General features: G+C 35.4%; 1 pseudogene; it reads right to left on the reverse strand.

The window, feature by feature from the left end:
* Positions 1 to 2,280: 2,280 nt before the first annotated feature.
* LOC100589566 lies at positions 2,281 to 4,002 on the reverse strand (annotated as a pseudogene).
* Between the last annotated feature and the right edge of the window lie 18,938 nt (positions 4,003 to 22,940).

Here is a 22,940-nt window from a genome sequence, read left to right on the forward strand (position 1 = left end):
GTGCAAGGCAAGGAAATAAACCTCAGCAAAACAATGAAAAGGCAACCACGCATCATTGATTTAGCAGGGGAGGAAAGGAACAAATAAAAAGAGCACAGAGACTCAGTTAATTCTGAATACCAGGAAACAGCATCTGTGTTTCTCAACAAGTAAATAGCATGAACTCTGCCAACTAGTTGGAAGCACTGAGAAAAAATAAAAAGCCAGCCAAGTTTTAACTAAAAAAAAAAAAAACTATTCAGGTGATCCAACAGGACACAGTCACAATCAAGAGGCTAACAAAGAAGCAGTAACAAGATCATACACACAGTACATATTCCTGCCCATACACAGTAACTTGTTTTGCCATTACCACTAATTCAACCAAGGAAAATATTTTAATTTTAATATCTAGAGCTACTCATGTATCAGTCACCTTGGATTGCCATAACAAAATACCATTGACTTTGGGGCTTAAACAAATAGAAGTTTTTATTTCCCGCAGTTCTGATGCAAATAATGGGTAGAAAACAATATAAAACCACAGGTTAAAAAGTAGCTTCTGGATACACATCTTCTAAAAGCAATCAACTAACTGCAGCATATCTAGATGTGTCAGTACCTTAGGCTTACCTTCCTGGTTATCAAAACGAATAGAGTATCCTAGGGAACCAGCCTATCACACATGATAGGAAATAATGTAGCAGTAGGATTAGGACTAGGCAAAAGGTAGCAGATGCAAAGACGGTGCTAGTAGATGAATAGTATTTAAAAATATGAGAAATAGTAAATTTCTAAACTTACATTCAAATTAAAATAATGTATTGCTTTTCTGAAGGTAGCTTTGGAAGAATGTTTAAAGGCATATTATGAGGACATGTGTGTGTCTGTGTGTGTGTGTGTGTGTGTGCATATTTCCCCAGTTCTATCCTGAATGTCTGGAGTGCCTTAAGGTGGCACATTTTAACCTCTCAAATCTATTCATCCATATTTATTATGTAGAATTGTAACAGCATCAAACTAATCTGGTTCAACTTTTATGTAACAAAGTTGTGAATTGTTTTTCAGTTTCCATGGACTCCAGGTTGAAGGTCAGGTAACCTGAGCATGTCCAGATGAACCAAGTGTGCAACCCTGGGTGGAGCCTAAGTGCTCTGACCAGGAGTGAGGACTGAATTAAGAAGCAGACACTATATGGCAGGATCCAGGGGCCAATCAGATACAGTCATGTCATCACCCCATGGCAGGATCCAATCAGATCATGCCTCTTGGCATCACCACATTGAAAGTTCAATCAGATCACATCTCATTACCGTATGCTTATACAACTTGACCCAGCCCCTGGTTCAGGGAGGCACTGGTTTGGGAACTATCCCAATGTTCTCCTTACTTGTTATGAGTAATAAAATCTCCTTGCTAAATGCTCCTTGGTCAGTGTCATTAGGCTTAGACTCACCAAGTGACCAAACCCCCCCATTGTGTGAGTAACAGAATGTATTGACAAATATTTTTCCATAACTTATTAAAGTGAAATGAAGTAAAATATATATTACTTTAACAAAGAATAATTTTTTAATGTGGTGAAAGGAACTCTAGCACAAACACAAATATAGCTCATAAATTTGGACAATGTACTTAGCTTCACTAGTCATAAAATTCCTCAATTGTAAAATGAGGACATTAAAATCTGATATCTTAAGATTCCTTTGAATTTTGAGACTACATGTCTTTTTTATATGACTGAACTTCTAAGTATAAAGACTGCAGAGACTCTTTGATTAGACAAAACGTTAAACATTTTAAACAACATTCTAACTTAAAAATACCATTTTACTTTTTGTACTGTTCACATTTCATAATTTCTCCCATTTTTGTGATTTTCATGTTTAATATATTACATATAATGCTATAAAAATAGATTGAAGTTTTAAGGAAAGTTCATTATTATTAAAAGTTTAGTACTCTGAGTCTGGGCTTTCTGACAATAAAATACACCGGAGCAAAAGCCCAAGAAAGTACAAGAAAGAGGTATACTAATTGACAAAATAGCTGCTGCAACATGCCACAGGCACTACAGGTCTAACATTTCTGAAAAAGCATGGAACATGTGGATTCCCAGGAAAAAATTATCTCAGATCATTTGTAACAGGAAGAAATAGTAAGTGACCTCTCTAACCAACACTCGCTACTAGATATTACATCTTTCCCGCGGCATTTTTGTTTGTTTGCGTGTTATTGAGAACAGGGCAAGGAAAGGCACTGTTCTCTCCAGGTAGTTGTTTTTGAACAAGTGAGGGCAAGCTATACCCCTGCATCAGTACTTTGTGGCTGAAAACCCTCCCTCCGAAGGCTATCCATGTCAAAGCGGGTGGAGACCTCACAGTGCACTAATAATGTGTCATCCTTAATGAAAGTTCTTTGTCTTAGGGCTCCCAGATGCATAAAAGTTACATAGCGAAAACCTTTTGGGTTCCGTGGGATTGTGGGTCGCTGGAAAGCAAGCAGCTCTGGTTTGGCATCCATTATCTCTTTGTGGTTTTGTCTTAGAGGTGCTTCAGACTGATCAAGAATTTTAAGGCATATTGTATCCTGGAAGGGCCAAGGGAGGTGGCTGTCATACTCTCCTTGCATTGTGTGGACAAAAAGGGATATATAGTTTGCACAGTGCTGAGCAGTCGGTAACTGAAGGTGCAAGCTCATGCACAGTTTGTACCTGGGTTTGCCGGAGTAGAATCCAGGGCTATGAATCACAACAGGTTTCTCCTCTTCTTAACATTTCAAATGCATTCCCAGTCTTCCAAATGTAAATTCCATTGCACTGCTATGCTTCAACTTCAGCAACTTTGTCCTCAAGGGTTCGAATGGTTCGTTTGAGCTCACTTACATACATACTCTGAGTTTCCATTTGATCAGTCAGCTCCCAGATTTGATGATCTTGTCTTACAAGGCGACCCTCTAATTGGTGAATAGTTTCCTGGAAATTCCGGACCTCTGAGATATACCCAGAGTCGGGTATAAGGCTCAAACTGTGAACAGCCTGGGCCAACATTCTTATGTTTGACTGGGTGTTCTCTTGTAGGTGGCGTGCCAAGTGATTCCTCCGCATCTTTTCATGGCAACCAAAAGTACTGAATATGCATGGAATTGGGGCCGTAGGGCAGTCTAGGTCATAAGGTTAGGCATCTGTTCTCTGATGAGTATAGTATTGCAGTACTCACAGATGACATTTGTCAAAGGACAGTTCTGGTCATGGATCTCTTTATCTTCAAATGCAATTGATGCAGCACAATTGTCACAAGATACCTGCCTCCTTGGACAATCCTTCAGAATGTGAATATTAATATGGAATTTTTGGAAGGGACACTGGCATTGGGGACAATCCATAAGAGCAAACTCACAATGTGCGTGACGATCCTCAAGATGTCTCAGTTCCATTTTGTGCAAATAACCTTCATTTGGACACTTCGTTATCAGAGAAAGAATCTCACGTTTTGCAAAATTGTCTGGAAATAGTTTATTTTCCAGCAGTATTTCATTGTCAACTGGACATTTGTGACCTGCATCCCTTATTGATTTTATGATGCAGGCTTTGCAGAACCTATGGCTGCATGGCGTTTGCACTGCTTCTCGTAATGCCATCAAGCAGATGGGGCATTCATAGTTGCTTTCCAGGGGTGGGCCAAACTCTACATCATATCCCTGAATCTCCTCCATAAAGGAGCTGGAGAGGTTCCCCGTGCTGGCAGTTCCACCCACACTATCATTTTTTGTTGCAGCGCTACAGGAGCTGGCCATGGCCACACAGTAGTCACCTTCAGACTGGCTGGATCCACAGCTGTTTTCACAGTTTAGCAGACTCATAGTAACTTGATTATCACTTGCTCGCTCAAGTGCACGGGGCGGCCGAACCAAGCGGGCAGGCGCACAACTCTGCTCAGTCAAGGCGCTGGTAGAGGACGGACAGAGACACTGCGCTCCAAGACGAGGCTGCTTGGACGTCAAACTCTGGATCCAAAGGGCGCCGTCCGTGGCCACCTCCGCGGGCCGCCCGCAGGCCAAGCCCCAGCTGCTGCGGACGCCACTGCTTCCGCCTTCTCTAAAACATTTTTTCGCATTACACCCTGTGAGAAAGACTCCAGTCTCCACTCTGTAAATGAGAAAACTGAAGAAAAGACAGGTGAAGTGATTTAGTTGCGCTTGTACCACTAGCCAGTGGATAAGACGCTGATCGCCCTGTTTGACTCTAAATCCAGTATTGTTTCTCTACCTTTCTGATAGTATATTCTACTCTTCAGTCCACACGAATACCATTTTTAATGGGAAATGAAAAATTATTCTTCAGTCAATTATAGTATTACATAAGAATTTATTGAATATTTATACTCCTGTGCTGAGCTTTGGCATTATATTAATTAAATCAAAGTCCCTGCAGGATCCCTCTCTAGAAGGAAAATATGAATCTATAGACATGTTTGTAGAACTGAAGTTCCCAGCACTTTGTAGTATTTTCCATTTACCCACCTTACTCATTTCTACTCCTCTTTAATTTCTACCCTTTTCATATACTATCAGACAGAAGATGCCTTCTTTGATATTACCTAGAGTTTACTTACAATTATGCATTGACTTGAAGTCATGGCAAGAGGTAAACATGCAAGGGGAAGGTGTAGTATATGATATGATTACTTCTGTGTGTGGCTTCTTGGTCCAGATACATGAGAACTGGTTGCTTTCTGTTGCTAAGCTAATTATAGAATAATATGGTTGGCTGAAGAACAATTTTTTAATTTATATATGAAACGATGGAACATAAAGTCTTGCTTGCATGAGCAGCTACTCAAATAAGTTCTAATTATAGTGGACATAATAGAAGTTCTGATGAAACATAACAATTGAACAAATAAAAATAACTCACTAAAGGAGATTTCATAACATTATACTCTCTCCATGTGATAGAAAGATCACCTCCTCTTTGCATGCTAGACCACTGAGAGTCGACCATGCAGTGTACCAGTATAATTGCTACACAGTATTTCTGCTCTTTGAAACACTGGGAGATGAGAAAGGTTTAGAAAAGCACATCCTAAATAATATTTATCTTTATTATTGATAGACAATTGAAAATACTGGGAGTTTGAGGGAAGAGTATAGCTTGGTGGTTAAGAGCACTAACTGGGAAGATACATGATATTCAAAATAATGGGCTAAGGAGGGAGACGTATTTGGCAATGAAGGACTAAATTCCAAACAAAATAAACAAGCTAAGGAAAGAGAATGTTCTCTAGGTCCTGGACTAGGCTGTGACTATAGGGTTAAGATAAAGGGATGGCCTGGACTTGATATATGGGTCACCAATGAGGCTATATAATTGGGAACTCTCATTCCTCTTCCATTAATCATTTATTAAAATGTATGGAGGAGAACCACATTCTACTCAAATATCTCCATATCCATAAACAAAGCTTTCTAGCAGGTTTTATTTCCAAGCCCTTCAGGGAAGACAATTACCTTTCTACTTAGGTTAATTTGGCAACTGAAGTCAGAAGAGTAGCTCCTTCGGAGTCTTGGGGTCAGGGAATACTTCTAAAAATATAATTCATTTTTTGCCCACAGGACAATTTGTATTAAAATGAATTGCTCAGTTTCATTTGTAGGAAAAAAACCACATTTTACACTGCTGAAACACAGCTGAGAGGCATTTTTGTCAAATAACTCTTAGGCATAAGAGAAGATGTATGAAAGTGCTTTCATTAAAAGGTAAGGGGCCCTTTATTAGTATTCACTCTTTGTGGTCACTGGTTTATGGAAAAATTAGAAGTGAAAAATGAAGCAAGGGAAAAGAAAATGCTAGTGGCTGTTATGTTTGTTTTGTGTTTTTACAACACTAGACAGATGCTACACATCCCTAAATGTGCTTACATAATATCAGGTTATATAAGAAAAACCTTACATAATTATTAGTCAGATTATACAGTCTTATGTTTACCATGGAAATATCTATATTCTGCTCCTAAGGCTATGAAATGCTATTTTATGCCTTGAAGGAAGCAATTAATGGACAGCCTAGAAATAAATTTTAATTTCTTTGGAATTTGTAACTAATATTGATGATTTGTTGCATGTCCTAAACTCCTTTGACAATAGAAACAGTTTAAGGCAACTCTACCCACCAAAAAGACATATATTTACTCTCTATAACATCAATATTTAAATTTTATTCTAGTGTGTTTAACATAGATATAAATGATTCTGTTTTAACTTTAGTATATCCATGTTTTAACTTATTGTTTTATTAATTGAGATCTCTCATTAGAACATTGAGATCTCTTTGAGCTTATTTGGCCTTATTTTACTGTTTGTACTTACATTTGAAAACATTCAGCAATATGTATTTTGATTTTCCCTTTTTATTATATGCATTTTGTTTTATAACATAAATATTGAACTATTACTTTAAAAACTAGATAAAATAACCAAGAGTGATATCAATATTTAAGTAAGCTATTTGTCTGGAAAGATCCTAAGATAAAGTTATCTAAGTAAATTTTGAAATAGCATTCTCTGGAGATAATCAACGAGACTAAATGCCATGATTCAAAGAATCTAGCCATAGTTATAAATAATTCAACATTGTTAATGTGAGCAGTGACTGCAGCTTGGTCATATCCCATCTCTTCAGAAGGATGAATACACTTGAATTTTTATTTTGCAATCATGCAGAATATTTTATAGGCATGAAAAACACAAATCATGGGTGACAGGCCATGTGATTTTTTTTTTTTTAGTTCAACTAATGGAACTTGGGATTTTAAGGTTAAAAGTGAAGAAGTCTCAGGCAAACTAAGATGACTTGACCATCCTACTAATTTTCCTTGCCTATTCTGCCTACCTGGGAAGTGAATGTAATGCCCAAGAATATATGTTTCAACTTGAAGCTATAAAAATAAAAGCTTTATTAAAATAGCAGAGCAGATAGAAAAAAATATGTTCTTAATGACCTGTCTGAGCAGCTATATCAGTTTTGAATTGTCTACCCCTGAATTTTATATTAGGTGAGAAAAACAAACCCAGTTTTGCTCAAATCACTGTAGTAGTATTTTCTGTTAAATGCAACCAAATGCATTCCCAACACTTGGACACATCTAGTTGAATCTAGAGACTCAGATTAATAAGCTGAGTCTTGATCGATGAGTGAGAATTAACGAGGTAAAGAAAGGCTTTTAGACTGAGGTTGAGCCACAGTAGGCACTGCATGGAGTGACTGAAACTCCAACAGAAAACCCACAGTCTCTCTCACATGAAGAAACAGAGGTCAGAGTATAGTACAACCACAGCCACTGAAATGTAAGTGTGTTTTTGAGAGAAAGGAGGGGGACATTATTTAACAAAAGAGAAATCCAGCAAACACTGAACGCAGCCAGAGGAAAATGATCTATAAACACAAGGAAACAATAATTCAAATGACTGCTCAATTCTCTTCAGAAACAATGGAGGCCAGAAGACCGTGGAATAAAATCATTTAAGTGTTAAAGAAAAAATCCGTCAACCGAGAATTCTACATCAAGTAAAAATATCCTTCAAAAGTGAAGGTAAAATAAAGACATTTTCAAATAAGTGATGAAAATTTATTATTAGCTGACCTGCACTACAAGAAATGTTCAAGGAAGTTCTCAGGGTAATGAGAAATAGTATTAGCTGGAAGCTCAGAACTTGAGGAAGAAATAGAATATGAAGTGGCAAATATTTTGGTAAATATAAAAGACATTGTCTTACTTATTAAAATACATATAATTGTTTTTAAAATTATACCATCATGTTGTGGGATTTAAGTATATAGATGTAATTCATATGACAGCTATAGTATAAAGGATGCAGAGTTGCAGTAAATGGCCCTATACATATACAAGGTTTCTATAATTTATATTAAGTAATATTAACCCTCAGCAGACTGTAAAAAGTTTACTGTGTATATTTAGAGATATAGCTAAAAAGTCAATGGATATATCAAAATGGAATCCTAAAAAAATACAAATAATCCAAAAGAAGGAGGAACAAAGGGTAAAAGAATAGTACAAGCAAAAATCAAATAATAAGACATGATATCTAAATCTAATCATATCAATAATTGCAATAAATGTTCATGAGCTAAACACTCAAATAAAAAATTAGGATTATGATGAAGGATTAACAAGAAAGGCTCACAGACAATGAGAATGCACTTTAAACATACACGCGCAAATACATTAAAAGTAAATGGTTGGGAAAGATATATTATGCAAACAGTAAGCATAAGAAAGTGATGAGAAGGGACTCAATATCAGTATCAGATAAAATAAGACTTCAAGACAAAATAACACCATATACAAAAAGGAACACTTTATAATGATAAAAGTTCCATCCATAGGAAAGACATAAAAATCATGAATACAGGTATACTTAATAATAGAGCATCAAAATGTATGAAGCAAAAAAGAACAGAATTAAAGGCAGCTACAGATGATTTCATTATTATAGAGATACCAACACTCTTCCCTCAGCATTTGATAGAAGAGCTAGGCAAAATTCAGAAAAGACGTAAGTGATCTGAACAACACTATCAACCACCTGAACCAAAATAATACCCACAACAACTATAGAATACACATGATTTTCAAGTGTACATGCTATGTTCACCAAAAAAGAAAACCGTACAAAGTATGTTTTCTGACCACAATGGAATTAAGTAAGAAATCAGTAGCTGTAAGATATCTAATAATTTACTGGAGGCAAATCAGAGGGATATGAAAAGATAAACTTACTGTAAGGTGGACTGAAAAGATAGTACTGTTGAAATTTAGTCCAGATATTATTACATGGAAAATATTTATCAAAATAATATTTTTAAAAGCATTCTTACAAAATATTCAAACTCCAAATTTTGGGTAATAATCAGAGCTTACAGAGTTTACCGTAGTGTGAAGATTCTCAAGTAAAATATGAAATGTGGAGAAAGAAACTACCAAATAGATTAACACTTTAGGTAAAATCCACATTTCTAGGAAAGGTAAGTACTGGTCATTTCGTTCAAAAGTCCCTGTAGAGTGTCTATATAGAGAAAAAGGAGCCTCATGACTCCAGGTCTTATTAAATTTGGGGAACCCAGAATACAGCAGTTCAACTCCTTATATTTTAGCATTCTGTTTATTCTTATCAACCTTGGCCATAGGCCTTTAGAAGGATTAATGAAATAACCATTAGGGGTTATTTGAGAAGATGGTGTTCACTTAGGTTATAAGTCCTTAGAGTAAAAGTACTATTGGATATTCAGTAGTTATATTGTGTGCTTTTCTTCTAGAGCAGAAGTTTATGAGTACAAATCTTGTCTGATCAGCCTCTTAATATCTGGTGTTGCATAAAGCTAGCATTTACTCTGAGAAGTCTAAAAAAGGAAAACCCTAGGGACTAGAGGCATAGACTTTAATCATCTGGCTGACAGGCTATGAGTGATACTTTCAAAGCTGGGCAAGTAAGTGGTAGTGAAAATATGTCTAGAATAGACCTTTAGTGACCTTGTTAGCCATTTCTTGACTAAAGACTACAAAGTACAGAATTCTGTTCCAATAAATGGTCGCACTGTAAAGGCAGGCAGTTCTGTGTGTAAAAATAAAGTAAGGTTTTTATTTATACCTTGGAAAACTTATTTAATTTAAAAAATGCAAGAGTGGCTTGAAAATGTTTATTGATTCCTCAATGTAGAATCACATTTGAGTGAAGCATATTCATAAAACAGATTCAAGCAAGGTAACTGTGCAATGTGTTTGTCAGAAAAGGATCTGACTATATCAAATCATTTTATCCTATGTTTTCATAGTACCATGTTCCTTAAATTGTTGCAATTTTACAGTTATTTCTGTAATTTTGAATACACTTTTCTCCTATACTAGACTGTAAGTTATAAGGGCAGACATCATGCTCACTTTGCAAACATTTCTATTTCCAGCACTTAGCATACTGACTAGCAACAAAGTAGCCATTCAGTAAATATATTAAAAGGAAAAATAATGATCAACTTGTATTCTTTCAGCCCTATTCATATTTCCTCATCCATGATGGATCCATAATGTTTTGTTATTTGGATAATAAAACATCATTAACAACTTTCATAAAATTTAAATTAGATAACATACACTAAAGTTCTTTATAAACAACAAATTCCTTTGCAAATCATATGATATCATATTATTTTTATAATCTCTAACCGTATTATGTATCTCAATCTTTGCCAAGAGTTCTCATTTCATTCCTTTCGTCTCCTCGTTTTTTCCTTTGCTCTGTCCCTTTCTCTGTATCTTTATCTGCTACCTTTTTGTTCATTACCTCCCACTTGATCCTCCTTCCTGAAACGGTGATGATGATGATGATGAGATAATACCACCACAGCTGAGGATACAGAATTGTGTAGTATTTCATTAGGATAACAAGGGTGAATGTACTGGAAATGAAAGTACACATAGTCATGGTTCCCAAAATCTGTAGAACTGCATTTTTTGTCCTTGTCAGTTTCTCTACATTCTATCATATTTAATACCTACATTTTTCTATCTTTGAAAAGAATAAAAGGAAAAAAACACTGTTGTCCCACCATTTCTGCATGTCAGAAAGAGAAGTTTATTTTATAATAATCTCTCTCTTCCTCTCAACTATGTGCTATTGTGTAAGACCTGAGTTTCATCCAGTTAGGAATCATTTCACCATTGAAACCCAAACAGTAAGTCCTTGCGTAATGTCTTTGGGTTCAGCATTATAGCTCTTTTACATATCTGCAGCTAGTGAAGGGTGAAACAAACCATTTTTGCTCTAGCACATAAACTGTGTCCATTGTTTTCATCATCATTTTTGTGGTTTTTAAAAATTAAGTTTAAGTATAAAGACTTGTAGAGCCAAGGCAATATCTGATTTCTTATCCTGTGTGAACCATATTAACAGTGCATAGTAAACTGTCTCCAGGTTACTGACTTAAAGCAACAACCATTTTATTTGCTCAGAAATTTGTACAAGATACAGTTGAGTGATTTTTCATCTCCATGCGTCATCATGGAGTCATTCCTATGGTTGCATTTAGCTAATGGGTCTGCTGGATCCTGAGCTCGATTGTAGCACTGACAAAGCTGGGGCTTGAATGTTCAAGATGGCTTCACTGACATATAAGGTGGCTCAGCTGGGATAACTAGAACAGTTAGGAGCTGGATGGGCATCTCACTCTGTCTTGCATGGTTTCTCCAGTAAGGTGGCTGGATCTCTTTACATGATGGTTCAAGGCCTCTAAGAAGGAAGAAGCAGAAATTCTCTTAAAGCCTAGCATCAAGCCACACAGCCTCATTTTTCCCACATTCTGTTTGTCAAAGCCGGTCACAGAGACAACCCAGATTCAAGCAGCAGAGAAAGATTTCACTTCTTGATGGGCAAATGTCAAGGTCTCCTTCCAAAAGAGCATGTGAAATGGAAGATACAGTTGTGCTAATCTTTAGAAACAAAATCTACCATACTTGGGTGTATTTCCCATTGGGTAGTTTTCTTTTTTCTTTTTTTTTTTTTTTTTTGAGACGGAGTCTCGCTCTGTCGCCCAGGCTGGAGTGCAGTGGCGCAATCTCAGCTCACTGCAAACTCCGCCTCCTGGGTTCACGCCATTCTCCTGCCTCAGCCTCTCCGAGTAGCTGGGACTACAGGCGCCCGCCACCACGCCCAGCTAATTTTTTTTATTTTTTTAGTAGAGACGGGGTTTCACTGTGGTCTCGATCTCCTGACCTCGTGATCTGCCCGCCTCGGCCTCCCAAAGTGCTGGGATTACAACCGTGAGCCACCGCGCCCGGCCTCCCCATTGGGTAGTTTTCTTTGAGTGAATTTGGAATCATCTTCTTCAGGAAGAAGGAATCTTAGAATCTGCCTAGCTAATACGTCAACCAATCAATAATCTTATATGTAACATCCGTGGCATATAACTGCTCTATGTCCAAAAACTTACTGTGACAGGGAACATAGCACTTCAAGGAACAATTCATTTTTGGACCACTCTAATTTCTTGTGATTTCTTAATTAAGATCCAAGCAAGATCTACAAATTGTATTTGGTCAAAAAATGTCTCAGATATCTTTTAATCAGCAACAAAACCTTTTGTTGTTGTTGTTTGTCTCTCTCCATCACTTGCCATTTATTTGCTAAAGAAACTGGCTCATTTATCTCATAGAATTTTCCCCAGACTGGACTTGGCTTGTTGACTCCTTGAGATGTTGGTTAGCATATTCCTCTATCCTCTGTATTTCCTGTAGAATGATCATTGATGCCTAATTGAACCGAAACTCATTTTTCTTGGCATGAATACATCATAGGTGGTACCCTATACTATTGATCACATTGCGACAGGTGGCACATAATGCAGAGTTGTCTCTATTTTGGCGATTTAAAATGTATCGGTGGGTACAGATACTGTCAGCCTAATTTCCCAGTATAAAGTTTCCATGAAGCTTTCTCTCAATTGTTTTAGCAGTCAAAATGCATTATTTCATTAGGTATTACAAGCTGAGTATTTCCTGATTCTGTTCTTCTGCATTTATTAGCTAAAATTCTTCTAAAAACATTTTCTCAACTATTTGATTATATAGTTTATAGAGCAAAGGAAAAAGAAATACTTAATTTTTTCCTTTTATTTTCCAGTTTTCAGAATAATAATTTTGAAATTATTCAATCTTTCAAGATGACCAATAATTTTGTTTTGTTTTGAACTCATGAATTTTTCATGAGCTTCCTTCAACCCATTGAAGTCATTATTCTTTTGATGCACACATGCCCATCTTTGGCCATTAAGAGCCCTCTCAAAATTGTCTCCTGCATCATCTTGACACAACAACAGTAGTCTTTGATTACTTGTTTGCTTTCCATCCAGATAAGACATTACAAGCTAATCTTGAATATTTCTTGCCAGGATGTGGCATCAGCCATTTCTCCAAGAATCCTTGTTTCCTTTTAGCAAGAAAGGGGATTTAGAGAGCTTGGTATGGGCTCAGTGATAATTGTTACTGTATGGATATTGCTTCCAGGAATTTTTTAGTGGATAGAGGTAGGACCCAAATATTTATTTTTTTAAATAAAAAATACACCATTAATTTATACTGGTCTTAACAATTCAAAGTTAAGAGTAGAAGATTCTTCCTGAACTCATTTGATATTAATATTTGTATTTCTTTTCACTTACTCTGAAATAAAAATCCCTAAAGATATTAACATAATTATTTATGGATAAAGTAAATAAGTAATTAAGTGAATGAATCACATGAAAACCCAATACAGATACATATTAATTATAAAATGGCAGTGCCAATAAGATTATTAAGTTTTCTTTACATTCTCACTTTCGCGTTTCTGCCTTAAAGATATATCTTCTGGGAATATACATTCAAATTACTGTGATTTCAAGTTACTTGAAAAATTTATTCTCTGTGTGACTAAGTCACCAACTTGACGTATAATTTCTTTTTTTTGCTTTTTTAATTTTAAAGGAATTTCTTTGTTTTATAGATTACTTTGACCTAAATTGATTACACATACCTTCTTTATATGGTTGTCTTTTAAAAATAGATTTATTGAGATACAATTCACATAACATACATTTCATATATTTAAAGTGTACAGTAAAATTATTTTTAGTATTTTCACGTGATTGTCCAATCATCACCACAGTCTAAGCTTAGATGACTTTTTTCCTCCAAAAAGAAAGTCTGTACTCATTAGCAGTCCACTCCTGTTCCCCATCACTACACTGCCCCCAAGCCCTAGTCAATCACCAATTTACTTTCCATCTTTCTAGATTTGCCGTTATGGACATTTCATATAAAGAAAGTCATACAATATGTAGCCATTCGTAACTAGCTTCTTTCGCTTAGCATAATGTTTTCAACTTTTATCCATGTTGTAGTGTGTATCAGTACTTCACTCCTTTTTATTGATGAATACTATTTCATTGTATGGATATAGTGCATTTTATCCATTTGTCAGTTGATGGACATTTTGGTTGTTTCAGTTTTTTGGCATACAGGTGTTTGTATGGACATATGTTTTCATTTCTCTTGTGTATATGCCTAGGAGTGGAATATATATGTACACTTTTTTGAGGTACATTTCTTTCTTATTAATAAAAATAGTAGTGATATTATTTTTTGCCATGACATAATACACCAATCTGGTACTAATAATTTAATATATGTCATCTCGTGAAAAAAAAATCTTAGGGAAATTGTTCTCAATGTGCAAATGAAGGGAATTGTTCCCAAAAGGAACACAGTTCACCATATCATCCATGTCTCCTGTAGTTTCCTCCTGGTGTTTCACACCTGCCTCAACTCAGGTTGTGGACGTGATTTTAGCTATCTACCCACAGCTCAGAAATGCCTTTGATGGATATTTATTTGTATATTTCTTCCTGATTGACCCAAACTATCAAAGGGCAGTAACTAAAATATAGGAAATGGAGAATAATGTAATAGAAAAAGCATGTGGTTGAAAGACAGAGATCTGGGTTCAAATTATGATTCTGTGTCCCAGAACAAGTTACTTATCTTCTCTGTGCCCAGGTTCCTTCTCTATAAAGTAAGTCAAATCGACAATACAGACCTCACTGATCCTGTGAGGATTAAATTTAAATGACATAAAATATGTATAAGGATGCCACACATGTTCTATGTACCTGAGAAATGCTGGTCATAATTATTTTTTATTGCAAAATTTCAGTTTAAGAGTAAGTGATATAAAGATTTAGTAACTCCATTGGATTCTCATTCTCCAGGCTATATAATTTATCATTGCCAACCCAACAGAGGTTGTTCAAGGGAACAGATAAGAAGGAAATGTTCTTAAAATTAGCTACAGATAAGATTCAGACAAATTGGCCCCTGCCCAGAGTTTCCTCATTAGTTAAATGTAAATACACCCATTAAGCTTTCTCCATTGGGACTTTAACCTCTTCTTGTAATAAAATAAATTTCTGTAGGTTGAGTTCCTAGTAATAGCATAATAGGCCCCTGTGTTCAATCATTAAATCTAAGTCAGTTGGTCACGACCCAGCCCCATTTGTTTCAAATTATAATTATGTTTGCCGGGTTAGGTTTATTCACAAATCTTCCCAGGTGTCCAAAGGACTACATTATGCTCGTAAACTTGTTAAGAATTGGAATGCAAATTTAAGCTTAGCATCATTTTAGATTTATTTTCATTTATTCTATTTAACATTGTGCACTGCAGAGCTGGCAATAAGCCAAATCTATCTTTCATAATTCTAACAAAATCATTGTGTTTTACCAAATTGCTCTCTAGCTGACATTTCTTTGTTCACTAGGTAACAAAGAAATATGGGAGGTAACATAAATTTTTCTGAAGTAAAAATTATTCTATGGCAATAAACTTTTCAGAGACATTATTATCTCTATTTTTTCAAATGTAAACAAATCTGTAATGCTCTATAACTGGGATCCATTGAACTATCTAATCGATGTTTGTCACCTACAAATAAAATCTGTTGTAAAAAATTTGTGACAAGACCAAAATGCACAAATTTTAACTCTTTTGAAGTATAATTGACATACAATAAATGTACATACTTTAGGTATACAATTTGATGCACTCTGACATATGTATATATATCCCATTAAACCATCAACACAATCAAAATGGTGAACATATCCATCAGTCACAGTAGTTTCCTCATTATCATTTGTCATGCATCCCTCCTACTCTTCTCCCCACCTTCCCACTGCTAACTCATCCCCAGAGGATCACTTATTTGCTTTCTGTCACTATAAATGTGTAATTTGAATTATATAAACTAAATCGGTAGGTACTCTTTTCTGCCTGTTTTCTTTCACTCAGCATAATTATTTTGGGATTATGCTACACACGTTGTTATGTATAGCAACAGTTCATTGCTTGTATTGCTGAGCCCATTTTACAAATATTTCACAGTTTATCCAGTCACCTGTTGATGAATATTTGGGTTGTTTTTAGTTTGGGCTGTTAAAAAATGCTACGAATATTTGTTACAAGTCTTAATATGGTCATATGCTTTTTTTCCGCTTGTGTAAATAGGAGTAGAGTGGCTGGATCATATGGTTCATGGGTGGTGAATTGTTCAAGAAAGTGCCCAACTGTTCCTCAAAGTGGTTGTACCATTTTACAATCTCATCAGCAGTGTATGAGAGTTACATTACATCCACATGCTTGTCAATACTTGGTATAATCATTCTTTTTCAGTTTAATCATCCTAATAGAAGTGTAGTAGTAATTCATTGTGCTCTGAGTTGGTATTTTCCTAACAACAATGATGTTGAGCACCTTTTTAAGTGCACAGTTATTATCTGTATATCTTTACTGGGTTGTTTGCTTCCTATTATATTTTGAAAGTTATTTATATATTCTATATATGTAAGTACCTTATCAGATATATCAATTTTAAATATTTTTCCCCAGTCTGTGGCTTTCTTTTTCATTTGTCTAATAGTGCCTTTTGAAGAGCAAAAGTTTTTAATTTTGATGAAGCTCAGTTTCTATGAATTGTGCTTTTGGTGTTATCTTGAAGAAATATTTGCCTAACTTGGAATCACAATTGTCTCCTGTGTTTCCTTCAAGAAGGTTTATAGTTTTAGATTTTACATTTAAATTTATGATTCATTTTGACTTAATTTTGGTATATAATGTGATATGTGGATTCAAGTTCCCCCTTTTTCTGCATATAAATTTTAAATTATTCCAGCTCCATTTGTCGAAGACTATTATTTCTCCTTTGAAGTCTATGAATAATTGTCTAAATCTTGGTTTTATACAGTTTTTCATATTTTTGAACTTTGGTTACATCTAAAACCTCAAATCAAATTATTCTCACCCATAATTACTTCTGAATCACTAGATAATAGAGAAATGTTTTTAAAAATAGGGACATCTCCATGGGGATTATATATATTTAATTCTGCAATAACTATTAAGTAAAGATTCAAAATTCTTTAATCATATTTCAGAATAGTAGTACTACACACTTTAGGACAAGTCAACTGTGCCCTTTTGATTTTGATCCCAAGTAGATCATCCGAAAGACTTCACCTACATATGGCCAAATGGCTACCTTCTCACACAGGATGTCATTTAGTTAACTCTCAGTAATCCAAGTAGGTCACTGCACAATTGATTTGTATGCAGCACATTTAGATAGACTGAATCAATTTGCCAGTCTCATTATGCTTGCCCATTTTCCAACTGCAATAGCTCATACAATGTGTACATAATTAAAAATTGAGGAACAGTAGTTTGGAACACTTTTTTCCAAAAGTTTACGTTTTTCAATAGAATAAATATATGAGCTACTTTAGATATTCTCAGCTAAACAAAGTCTTGACTAAAAATGTATAACAAATGACCAACCCAACTTTCTGTTTTGGGGGAGAAAACCCTATCTTTTGACATGTAGAGGGAATAACTACAAATATACTGACCATATGCACAACTATATGCAGTGGATCCAATTATTATCCCCATACTATAGAAGTGAAAACTAAGGCTCAGAGAGGTTAAGTAACTTGCTTGAAGTCACACAGCAGTAATTGGCAGAGCTAGAATTTGGATCCAGACAGTGACTTCAGAGCACATGCCCTCCTCACCCCCTAGGCTATATTGCCTCTTCTTACTTTTGCCTCCTGCTTATACTCTCCCTCTTGCTAAATTCAAGCATCACTCTGGTTTCCAAAGAGCCTTTTAACCACTGCTATCCCTTTCTCAAAGTGGCCTTTTACACACAGGTTGGAGTGAGGATGGACCAGAAAATATTTGAGTTGAGAATAAATGAGCTCAGTGATCAAAGATGATTTTTGTAAATTAAAAAGCTAATAAAAAGAGATATTTCAAAGAGTTGAAATGGTGAAAGTGTAGGGAAGTCAAAAATAGAAGTTTGATTATTAGTTTCTCCAAAGGGAAAACACTAGCTCTCTGGATTTGAAAGAAAATAAAATGGAAAATTTAATCATCTATTTGAGATCACTGAGATGGCCCAGTAAGCAATATGAATTTCTAATTATACCAAGTACTGATAAATAATGCTTTAAATATATTTCTGAAATTCTACAAATGGCAGTTTAAATGATAGTGCCAGGATAGAGGATTTTCAGTGGGGTACAACTGCAGTCTATCAGCTTTGCAGTGGTGTGCTGATAAAGATTTAACAACTGGCCAGGGGTTGGGGGATCCCTAATTTTAGCATTAGCTAACCAATTTCTGTGGAATAAATACTCCCACCATGGCCAGTTTCAAGCTACCAACTTGATGTTGCTGAACACAGAGTTTGGAAGAGATGTGTAACAGCACACAAAATATAGTATTTTCTCCATACAGATAAGATTAATATGAATAACCTCAAAAGCATAGATAATAATAAAACACAGTAAAAATAATTAGAAAATAATGCGTTTTGAGTATTTATAGCCTTTGTTTATATAGTATTTATCTCTGTGTTTATATAATTTAATTTTTAATAATGGCTATATTTAGTTACCAGCTTGCAAAATTACTGAAAATTTAACAATTGGGTCTTGCAAACTGAAATGAGCGAACCTGATCATTCCACTTCTATCCAAAAATGTTTAAATGAATTTGCAGACCATAATGTCAAAAAAATTAAAGTCCACAAAATTTCTCAGACCTGACATTAAGTAGCTAATTACTGTGGAGGTAGGACACATCTCCCAGATGTCTTACCCTGAATCCCAAAAGTAAATTCTATATTCTGATAAATCACTAAGAACATAAAAGAGGCTGCTTGGTAGAAAACTATTTTCCAGACTTGCCTGAATTGAAATAACTCAACATTAAGAAATTCTACAGCTACTAAAGAAAAAGCTAAAGATTCATTATCACAGACTAAATATCTAGCTGATAACACATCATTGATTCTAAAAGAGAAGAAATGTAGCACAGTATTGGAAACTATCAACATTAGAGTTAAACAACCTGGTTTTGAATACTGGCTCTTGCACTTATCATCCGTGTGGACTTGAGCAAGTAATAGCTTTATGCCTTTTTTCTCATTGGTAAAATGGGAATCAAAATAGTATCTACTTAAAGGATTATTGTCAGGATGAAATAAGGTAATACATATAGGTGCTGAGAATAGTTCCTTCACATAGTAAGTGCTCATTTAGTAATTGCCTACTGTTAAGAACAGAAAATATATTCTTTTAGTATTTTTTTCTACTTTTTCTTTTTACTAGTAGTCTAGTCCCACACCTTTCTCTGTTGTCTTACAGCAGTAACAACAGTGGCCATTTATTGAGCACCTGTTTGCTAAGCATGTGTGTGTGTGTGTGTGTGTGTGTGTGTGAGAGAGAGAGAGAGAGAGAGAGAGAGAGAGAGTGGCTGCTCTTAATTACAACCAAACTTTAAAAAGACACATATTGCCCCTTCTTTACAGGTGAGAAAAATAAGGTTTAGTGAGGTAACATGAATTTCACAGCTGACGCAGCTAGTAAGTACAAATAACATTTAAACCCAATTCTCTCTGCCTCCAAAGCCTAAATGTACCTTTTAAATATTTAACACTGCTTCTCCATGATCGTCCATCATTTGATGATCTTCATCACAATCTATTTATTGAAACACTCTTTTTACAGTTTCTGTGACACTTAATTTCTTCTGATTTTATTCCTCCCCTATCAACCCTATCTCATTGAGTCCTAGCCACACATTATAAACCATGTTCTTTTGGCATTCTCTCTGTGTGGGTGTCTGTATCTGTGTCCAAATTTTCCCTTTTTATAAAGATACTGATCATATTGGACTAGGGCCCATTCTAACGACCTCATCTTAACTTGACTATATCTGCAAAGACCTTATTGCCAAATAAGGCCATCCTTTTAAGATACCTGGGGTTAGGACTTCATGTGAATTTGTAGGAGACAAAATTCAACTCTTAACAGTGCTTAACTCCTGCACTTAGTTTCTCACAATGAGAAATTTCTATTTTGTTTTTTGTGTTCTACCTAGTAGATTTATTTCTCAATCTACTTGAAGAATGAACAGTTTCTGAGTCATATTATCTTTCCTCCAACCAGTATTTTTTTTTCTGGGCTTTCACGGTAAAAAAAAAAAAAAAAATCCATAGATTTTCCAAAAAGTAAAATGTTCAATTATTATTTACATTCTAATTCTTCCAAAGGGAATTTGCAGTTATTTACAAAATATACAGCACAAAGGACAAACAAGATATATAAAATAATAAATGTGATGATAAAATAAGTATATAAATATAAATCTAGAAGCTTCTGTTTATTATACATGCCAAGTATACTGCATAGTAACTACAGGTGAGTTGCAAATATGGGTTAAAATAATTTAATAGTTTTAAGAACTTTCATGATTATAAAAGTGTCATGTTTATTGCAAAAATTTGAAAAATACAAAGAAGGCATTAATAGTATGGCATATATCATCTATGTTATAACTGTATCAATAGGCTATGTTATAACTGTATCAATAGATAAACTGATTTCTTTAAATTTGGAAGTTAATATTACATACAATTTTGTTGGCTGCCTTTTCCATTTGTTATTTTGTGAACATTATCCCATCATTCCATAGTTTATTAATATCATAATTTATTTAACTCGTGATTTAAATTTTATTACAAATGAGTAGTTAAGGGCATTGTGATTTTTTTTAGGTTTGACTAAAGACTATAAAATCAGGAACTAGATGTTAAAACTCACTTTTACCCAAACAGAATAGGCAAAGTTGGTTATAATTTAGCAAGACTGCACTGAAAAACATAAATCACCAAAAACAGAGTTTCAATAGAATCTCACACTGCAAAAGGGCACCAATAAAATTTGAAAGACTCTCACTTTATTTAATTTGACAATAGCTTTCAGGACTATGTTGACCATAGTTACTCAGGTATTATGTTCAATAATTCCTTTTTCACTTACATTATTCCATTTTACTATTAGAACTGTTTCTTATGAACAAGGTATTGCCTGCTATCATTGTAAAAAAGTATAAAAGGTCTGAGATATCACCCTACTTACAAGCTAATAATCTGTTACTGTTTCATGGATGCTGGCAGAAGGTTCAAGATTCCTGGATCAGAAACAAAGGACTTTGCTACTTATGGCAAAGCTGTAGCCAGAGCCTCCTGTTGGTTTGCTTTGGTTCCCCATCCTCATAAGTCCCACAGGGGTAATGCAAATGGGCCTAAATGGATGCCTTTAAGCAGTGAGCTGCATTGAAAAGAGGAACACTGAGCTTGAGGAATTTCCTTTTTTTTGTTTTTTGTTTGTTTTTTGAGATGGAGTCTTGCTCTGTCACCCAGACTGGAGTGCAGTGGTGTGATCTTGGCTCACTGCAACCTCCGTCTCCTGGAGTCAAGCGATTCCTCTGCCTCAGACTGTCGAGTAGCTGGGATTACAGGCGCGCGCCACCATGCCATGCTAAGTTTTGTATTTTTAGTAGAGACGGGGTTTTCACCATGTTGGCTAGGCTGGTCTTGAACTCCTGACCTCGTGATCTGCCTGCCTCGGTCTCCCAAAGTGGTGGGATTACAGGTGTGAGCCACCGCACCCAGCCAATTTCCTACTTTCATAGTAGGGAGAAGTAAATCTTCTGCTCTTTGGGAAAAGATATCACCTCATCCTTCAGGGTTGCTCACTGCAACCACAATACTGAGATATGGTCTAGGCAAAATGAGGTCAGAGTCTTACATTCTTGGCATATCATCAAGCAAGAAAATCCAGGAACCCTCATGACCCACAGGAGATTGCTCTCCCAACTATTTCCATTTTTCAGTCAAAAGCTCAACTCTCCAAATCTTGGTATTTATAAGACTGTTTTTTCCTTCTTTGGTCTAATATTTTGTTTAGTTTTTTTATAGGCTTTTTAAAAGAGCAGTATTTTAAAGGTTCTCTTTACCCCTGTGTGTACATTTATCCAATCTACAGTTACCGAGTACCTATTATGTGAGACAACATGTTACATGCTAACCTAGCTTTGGTTTTGATTTTCATCTCTGTTATTTTCTCTCAAGAATTACTAGAGATGCAATATGATAGTTTTTCCTTGATATCTTCTAAAGTGTCTGAGTTTGTAGTTTTTTCTTCATTCATTTCTTCCTTGAATTTGATCTAATTTAATTAGATCTTTTATAAAATGCATATTCTTCTTGGTCTTTCATTGCTTACTATTTCATGCTTTACCAAGAATCAATCATGCTGGCTTAATGAACCACCATGAAGAAATAAAAACCTGTTTTTTAATACTATCTGCATAGGCAGTTTTCACTTTTGTATCCTGCTTTTTGTGCCAAAGTCACAACCTTCAATTAGATTTCAAGTTGAAATCTAAATCCATCTGTGTTACCCCTTAGTTTTCCAGTTTCTCTCCCAAGACTCCAAGTCATTAAAACTATGTTTGAGGTCTCTTCTGGCTCTCTCATTCCTCCTATGTAAATCTGTCTCCATGGAGGAGTTGGTAGTTTTAATGTACCTTGGCAAGCTTGCTGATGTATCTTAGGTGCTCACTCCAGGAAGCAAGCACACATTCCAAATGGCAATTCGATTTCAGGCTATACATGTCTAAGACCACACTCCACTTCTCATTAAGGAGCCACATATTACCCTATTTTTCTCTTCCTACATAAAGTGGTAACTTCATGGCAAACACCAAGGATACCATCGTCTCCTTGTCTTAGTCTCTGAAGAAATATTGAGTCATCTTCAGAATGGACAGATTCACAATGTAATATAGAATTTTTCCTCCTCTTTCTACTCTAGGACAGGTCCTACTTCATGTTAACCTCTTAGTGCTGGTTTTGATTGCCTTTTATCTCTTTTTTTCTGACTTGTGTCTGATTTTGGGGGTATTATCCAAGAAGCCTTTATCCTGACACATAAACCAGAGTGTTGACA

This window comes from Nomascus leucogenys, chromosome 18 (assembly GCF_006542625.1).
Source record: "Nomascus leucogenys isolate Asia chromosome 18, Asia_NLE_v1, whole genome shotgun sequence".
NCBI classification, from domain to species: domain Eukaryota; kingdom Metazoa; phylum Chordata; class Mammalia; order Primates; family Hylobatidae; genus Nomascus; species Nomascus leucogenys.